We start from the raw sequence: 8,363 nt of genomic DNA on the forward strand, positions 1-8,363 counted from the left end.
CTCTTCTTTCCTATTTCCTCCATACTGTGCCTCTCTTCTTTCCTATTTCCTCCATACTGTGCCTCTCTTCTTTCCTATTTCCTCCATACTGTGCCTCTCTTCTTTCCTTTTACCTCCATACTGTGCCTCTCTTCTTTCCTATTTCCTCGATACTGTGCCTCTCTTCTTTCCTTTTACCTCCATACTGTGCCTCTCTTCTTTCCTTTTACCTCCATACTGTGCCTCTCTTCTTTTCTATTTCCTCCATACTGTGCCTCTTTTCTTTCCTTTTACCTCCATACTGTGCCTCTCTTCTTTCCTATTTCCTCCATACTGTGCCTCTCTTCTTTGCTTTTACCTCCATACTGTGCCTCTCTTCTTTCCTATTTCCTCCATACTGTGCCTCTCTTCTTTCCTTTTACCTCCATACTGTGCCTCTCTTCTTTCCTTTTACCTCCATACTGTGCCTCTCTTCTTTCCTTTTACCTCCATACTGTGCCTCTCTTCTTTCCTTTTACCTCCATACTGTGCCTCTCTTCTTTCCTTTTACCTCCATACTGTGCCTCTCTTCTTTCCTTTTACCTCCATACTGTGCCTCTCCTTTCCTATTTCCTCCATACTGTGCCTCTCCTTTCCTATTTCCTCCATACTGTGCCTCTCTTCTTTCTTTCCTATTTCCTCCATAGTGCCTTTCTGCGTTATTCCCTTTTTTTTTTACTTACCTTTCTGTTAGCTTCATTCTTCTCCTCTCTTCTGTCTTCTTTTTTCTTTCCTGGTCCTCTCCACGCTGCTCCTCACTGAATGACGGGCGTGACTTGATGACGTCACGCCTGTCATTCAGTATCAACAGTGCAGAGAGGAGGGAGGAGGAGGGACGCCAGCGCCGCGGTGAGGTGAGTAGTGTATCTTTTTTTTTTTTTTTTTACTACCCGGCTCCCCCCACCAACGAAGGGAGCCCCGAACCCCCCCCCCCCTTCCGCCGCCGCTAAAAAGAAAAGTGTAAAAAAAAAAAAAAATTAGTAGAAGTTATGCGCGCGGTGGCGAGGGGCCCTCGGAGAGAGGGGGGCCCGGGGCACGTGCCCCCTGTGCCCCCCCCCTTAATCCGGCTATGGTCATCTGCTCAATACAGTGCAGGACAAGGAGGTACATCGCTGTTCCTGCACAGATTGGGGCATGTAAGAAAGATCTGCTCCCAATTCATATATGGAAATGTTTACTTATGTTGATGTTCAAACTTTTGTATTGGAAATTCAGCACTACATAAATACCACTGACAATTTGTAATGGTCTTAGGTTTTTATTTTGATTTCTCTAACAAAACATTAAGAGAAAAAGAAAATTCAACACACATTGCTTAAAAAAAAACATTTTATGTGTGAACTGTGGGTTTGTGAATGTGAACACTGCTCCCTTGCCGATCTCCTTATATACTGAACTGTCGGTGGGATCGTTAACTAGGCTAACATTTTATTACCAAGAGTGCTGTACATGTACAAAAACAAAATATCAACATAAAAATACAACAACAAATCTTTTCTTTACATGGAATGTAGCCACAGATGCAGTTATTACTTCTCATTTTTCATTTCTGAGCAGGACAATGTTACAATGAAATGGAATGTGACCATTATAATTGCACAAACGATAAGATTTTCAAAGTCTCTATATGACAGAACATTATTATTATTATTAATATTTATTTATAAGGCGCCACAAGGCATCCGCAGCGCCGTACAGAGACAAACAAAATTACAATACAATGGGAGACAGCACAGTACAGTAAACACAGCAACTCAGTACGCTCAATGCACAGCTAGAGAGGGCGGGGAAGGGGGAGGGAGGATCCGCAAACGACGGGGCCCAAGAAGGAGGGCGCGGAAGACAGGGAGACCCCCAGGGGGGAGGAGGGAGCGAGAGTGGACATGGGGTGGAGGACCCTCGAGGAGGAGGGCTAAGTAGCTGGAGAGCAGAGTTAGAAGTGGTGGAAACAGGAGGAGAGATGGCCCTGCTCAGAGGAGCGTACAATCTAAGGGGAGGGGTGGACAGACAGAGAGACGCAGGGGAGAGAGGGAGAGTAGGGGGACAGAGGCAGAAGATAAGGTAGGAAGTTAAGTGGGAGACAGAAAGGCTTTAAGAAAAAGGTGGGTTTTTAGGGCCCGTTTGAAGCTGGACAGATTAGGGGAAGTTCTGATGGAGGGAGGGAGCTTGTTCCAGTGGAGGGGGGCAGCGCAGGCGAAGTTTTGGATACGCGCGTGGGAGGAGGTTATAAGGGGGGAAGAGAGGCGACGGTCAGAGGCAGAACGGAGAGGGCGGGATGGAGCATGAATAGAGAGGAGGGTGGAGATGTAGGGCGCAGTGGAGTTGGCGAGGGCCTTGTAGGTGAGTGTGAGGAGCTTAAAGAGGATTCTGAAGGGGAATGGGAGCCAGTGAAGGGCTAGGTAGAGGGGGGAGACAAAAGAGGAGCGGCGAGAGAGGAATATAAGCCTAGCTGCAGCGTTAAGGACGGATCGAAGGGGATCGAGATGAGAGTGGGGGAGGCCAGTGAGGAGGAGGTTGCAGTAGTCCAGGCGGGAGATGATCAGAGAGTGAATAAGGCATTTGGTGGCATCTTGGGAGAGGAAGGGCCGGATGCGAGCGATGTTGCGCAGCTGGAAGCGGCAGGATTTAGCAAGAGAGAGGATGTGGGGGCCAAAGGAGAGAGAGGAGTCGAGGATGACACCAAGGCAGCTAAGTTGGGGGACAGGGGAGATAGAGGTGTTGTTGACAGTGATGGAGAGGTCAGAAGGGGATGGGGTATGAGAGGGAGGAAAAACTATGAGCTCAGTTTTGGCAAGGTTAAGTTTGAGGAATCGAGAGGACATCCAGGAGGAGATGGCAGAGAGGCAGGCGGACACCCTAGAGAGGAGGGAGGGAGAAAGATCAGGAGAGGAGAGGTATAGTTGAGTGTCGTCAGCGTAAAGGTGGTAGCTGAAGCCGAAGGAGCTGATGAGTTCACCCAGGGAGGAGGTGTATAGAGAGAAGAGTAAGGGTCCCAGAACAGAGCCCTAAGGGACCCCGACTGGAAGGGTGGATGGGGGGGAGAGAGACCCAGAGGTGGTGACAGAGAAGGAACGGTGAGTAAGGTAAGAGGTGAACCAGGACAGGACTGGGCCGGAGAGGCCGAAAGACTGGAGGGTGTGAAGGAGGAGGGGGTGGTCAACGGTGTCAAAGGCTGCAGAGAGGTCAAGGAGGATGAGAAGGGAGAAGTGGCCCCTGGCTTTTGCAGAGAGGAGGTCATTGGTGACTTTAGCCAGGGCAGTTTCAGTGGAGTGGAGGGGGCGGAAACCAGACTGGAGAGGATCAAGGAGGGAGTATTCAGAAAGGTAGGAGGTGAGACGGCTGCAGACGAGCCTCTCGAGAATTTTGGAGGCAAAAGGGAGAAGAGATATGGGGCGATAGTTCGAGAGAGAAGTGGGGTCGAGATTAGGTTTCTTAAGAATGGGGGATACGAGAGCATGTTTGAAGGAGGAGGGGAAGATGCCAGTGGAGAGGGAGAGATTAAAGAGGTGAGCGAGGTGGGAGCAGGTGGTGGGGGAAAGGGAGCGAAGAAGGTGGGAGGGGATGGGATCCAGGGGGCAGGTAGTGGGGGGGAGGATAAAATGAGAGAGTGGACTTCCTCGCCGGTGGTGGGACGGAAGGAGTGGAGGGGAAGGTGGTTGGGGGGGAGGACAGAAGAGTGGGAGGGGTGGAAGAGAGAGTGAGATTTCAAGTCGGATGGCCTCGATTTTAGAGGAGAAGAAGGAGGCGAAATCAGAGGCAGTCAGGGAGGAGGGGGTGGGGGGAGGGGAGGGGGCCAAGAGAGTGCTGAAGGTGGCAAAGAGGCGGCGGGGGTTAGAGGACTGGGAAGAGATGAGGGATTTAAAGAAAGATTGTTTAGCGAGTGAGAGGGCAGAGCTGTAGGATGAAAGGATGAATTTAAAGTGGAGGAAGTCGGCCAGGGAGCGGGATTTTCTCCAGTGACGTTCAGCGGAACGGGAGCATTTTTGGAGGAAGCGGGTAAATTTGGAGTGCCAGGGTTGGGGTTTGGAGCAGCGGGGGTGGACGGAGTGGGCAGGGGCGACCACGTCCAGAGCGGAGGTGAGGGTGTGATTGTAGAGGGAGACCGCCTGGTTGGGGCAGGCCTGGGAGGAAAGGGGAGAAAGGAGGGTATCGAGAGAGGAGGACAGAGAGGCAGGGTCAAGAGCATTGAGGTTGCGTATTTGAGCATTGAGGTTGCGTTGCGTACATTGAAAACTAAAAATAATTATTTTACATAAAACACCACTTTAATTTATTAGACTTTTAGATATATTAATTCCAAATCATAAAGATCTTAGCGCATCTTGATTGAAGCTTAGATTGTGTGGAGAAGAAGGGAATCTTATGCACACACTTTATTTTCCATTATTTGCTTGTGTCTTGGATATTGTTACATTTATTCAATAATACTTAATGTTGGCATAATACAGTTGTTGACATCATCCTTAATTATAACAGATGTATATCTTAGGATTCATCTGAATAACCAAAAATATTTTGCTGAATCCTGGACTACATGCAAACATTAAACGTTATGTTAAAATAAAGCACAGAAGGTCTAAAGCATGGTTGTCCAACCCGCGGCCCAGCATACCTGTAAATGTGGCCCAGCAGGAGTTTTGGTTGTGGCAAGGGGGCAGCGCTGAAAAAAAAAATCCTGCAAAAAATAAAATAAAAAATACTTACCTTGTGGTCACGTCAGCTGGCGCTCCGGCTCCCTCCCTGGTCTCCTCTTCCGTGTGGCGCTCGCAGTGAATGTCGGGGGTGACGTCATCACACCCGACATCCATTGCGTAGCGCAGCACAGAGGAGTCACCCGCGCAAACTATCAGCAGCAGTGAAAGATTTTACAGTATCTTATTGTTGTTACTCTGAATTTGGACTTTCTGCACCATGCAATTATGAACTAGCTGTGTTCTCTGTATGTATCTAATGTAAATATTAAGAGATAATTGTATTTTTAATATTTTAAACCATTTTAAATGTGCAGTGCTGAGTAGGGTGAAAATATCACCCACTGTTACCCTCATTGGGGGCTGCTCCATGAGCCATTTTTCCCGCCACCCTATCTTTAAATCTCTGTAGATTTCTATTAGTCCTCCTGATGCTACCTATATCGGTGACCATTTCAAACTGGTCAATAAAAAAAAATGATTCATGGGTGCAGAAAGAGAGGAAAAAAATGTTATTGGCATTTAATTCCCTGAACCCCACAAAGGGGCAGATGCAGGTAAGTTAAATTGTAGCTGGTCATGGGACTACTGCTTTAATCATGATTCTGCAATAGGTTTCCTAATTCTTACTAACTTCATTTCCAAGTAAGTTTAATATATTAACTATGTTTTCTATGGTTTTTTCGATGATCAGCTATCGTTAGTATTAGTGTATTTTATGTGCGGCCCAAACCAACTCGTCGTCTTCCAATGTGGCCCAGGGAAGCTAAAAGGTTGGACACCCCTGGTAAAGAATAAAATGCATTGATCCTAATGTTTAGCTCTGGAAACAAATATGTCTGTCTGTGTTCTGCACACAAAATACACAGGGAAAACAGAAGGTAAGATAGTTAGCGTAATACTTAGAATTTGGTTGGGCCCAAATCTTACTAAAAACCCTTAAAATTCTGAGCCAAATCCTAAATTCACTTTATCTCTAAAATTTCACGGATTTGGTAACCTTTTAAGTACCGTCAAGTCTAAACAAAAGTTGTCCTATCATTTCATAAATAATGTTACAAAGTCGGGGTTCTACAAGATGAAGCTTGTAGCTTACTTTAACTGTCTTGTTACTTCTTATATAAGATCTAACTTAAAGTGGAGATGTTATCCACACACAGAGGAGACATCAAGTTTGTTGCTGACCCAGTCTATATCCCATCAATTTACTATAAATAAGTGACCTTACTGAGGCGCTGCCTGACTAATATTCATGAGGCCTGACTTATATTCACGTTATTGGATCCTAGAGAATGGATGCAGGTAACCAGTACACTTGAACCGTTTTTTGACCATTAGATGACTGTTTTGGATTGTACATGGCATCCTACAATCTTTCATTTTAGTAGCATCCTTCTATTTCCAGGGCAATGCAAATAGACAACTCTGCCTGATATCACAAATTTGTAAATTAAAAGCAGATATATTTACTGCTAAACTTCCCCCTCATCCCAATATCCCCCTTACTCTTCAAATGGTTGTGGTCATGGCAAAATGAGTTGTGTGGATTGTGGAGAGAGGGGGGACAAAGCAGATCTGGGATCTTCTTTTTTCTTCATATCATTAAAGGCTGGGAGGTATGACCCAAAGGCTGTGCAGCTTCACCCCTGATATCTCTAGTGAAACTGCTGTCCTAATATCATGCAATTACACATGATACAATATGTATGGTAGAAAAGAAATCAAAGGGTTTAGCAGATTGATGCAGATGGCTATAAAATAAATATTCTCAAGTCCTTGAAATTCTCATTCACACTTTCTGTTTCAGCTATGAGTGACTGTACGGAAACTCCATTATTCAGACCATCATTGACTCCTGTAACCACCATTAGAAAACAATGCTGGCTGTTGCCTCATGGGTTAAACAAAAATACACCAAATATAACCTACTGGTGGCAGATAGTTAATAAGATTGATAACCTCTATAGCCATTAAAACAGCATGAGATTGAAACTGTATTCTGCCAATTGACTTAAAATTGCATTTTACAAGACCTAACACAAGCTGTCCTCAGACACTCATAACACCGCAGTATTTCCATTGTCACCTTCCATACACAGATTACTATAGAGAACAGATGATTTTTTTCCAATGGCTAAGACACTTGATAAAATACATTGTTAGGTTGATCTGGGTCGTCCCAGGGTAGATGGTTTTCACTGCCAACCAGCAACATCAGTCATAATCAGTGGTAGAACTGGACATTTAGAAATGCTGGTATGAAAACTGTAAGTGAATGTAATCTGATAGTTTTACAATGAAGGCAGTAGAAGTGTCGGTATGACATACCACCGTATACACCCCACTTCTACCACTGTATATATAATGTAAGTGAATGGAATGTGATAGTGTTACAATGATGGCAGTATGAGAAGTGTCAGTATGACATACCACCGTATACACCCCACTTCTACCACTGTATATATAATGTAAGTGAATGGAATGTGATAGTGTTACAATGAAGGCAGTAGGAGAAGTGTCAGTATGACATACCACCGTATACACCTCACTTCTACCACTGTATATATAATGTAAGTGAATGGAATGTGATAGTGTTACAATGAAGGCAGTAGGAGAAGTGTCAGTATGACATACCACCATATACACCTCCACTTCTACCACTGTATATATAATGTAAGTGACTGGAATGTGATAGTGTTACAATGAAGGCAGTATGAGAAGTGTCAGTATGACATACCACCGTATACACCTCACTTCTACCACTGTATATATAATGTAAGTGACTGGAATGTGATAGTGAGTGTTACAATGAAGGCAGTATGAGAAGTGTCAGTATGACATGCCACCATATACACCCCACTTCTACCACTGTATATATAATGTAAGTGAATGGAATGTGATAGTGTTACAATGAAGGCAGTATGAGAAGTGTCAGTATGACATACCACTGTATACACCTCCACTTCTACCACTGTATATATAATGTAAGTGAATGGAATGTGATAGTGTTACAATGAAGGCAGTATGAGAAGTGTCAGTATGACATACCATCGTATACCCCCCACTTATACCACTGTATATATAATGTAAGTGAATGGAATGTGATAGTGTTACAATGAAGGCAGTATGAGAAGTGTCAGTATGACATACCACTGTATACACCTCCACTTCTACCACTGTATATATAATGTAAGTGAATGGAATGTGATAGTGTTACAATGAAGGCAGTATGAGAAGTGTCAGTATGACATACCACCGTATACACCCCACTTCTACCACTGTATATATAATGTAAGGGAATGGAATGTGATAGTGTTACAATGAAGGCAGTAGGAGAAGTGTCGGTATGACATACCACCGTATACACCCCACTTCTACCACTGTATATATAATGTAAGTGAATGGAATGCGATAGTGTTACAATGAAGGCAGTATGAGAAGTGTCAGTATGATATACCACCGTATACACCCCACTTCTACCACTGTATATATAATGTAAGTGAATGGAATGTGATAGTGTTACAATGAAGGCAGTATGAGAAGTGTCAGTATGACATACCACCGTATACCCCCCACTTCTACCACTGTATATATAATGTAAGTGAATGGAATGTGATAGTGTTACAATGATGGCAGTATGAGAAGTGTCGGTAT

This window comes from Mixophyes fleayi, chromosome 1 (genome assembly GCF_038048845.1).
Source record: "Mixophyes fleayi isolate aMixFle1 chromosome 1, aMixFle1.hap1, whole genome shotgun sequence".
Classification (NCBI taxonomy): domain Eukaryota; kingdom Metazoa; phylum Chordata; class Amphibia; order Anura; family Limnodynastidae; genus Mixophyes; species Mixophyes fleayi.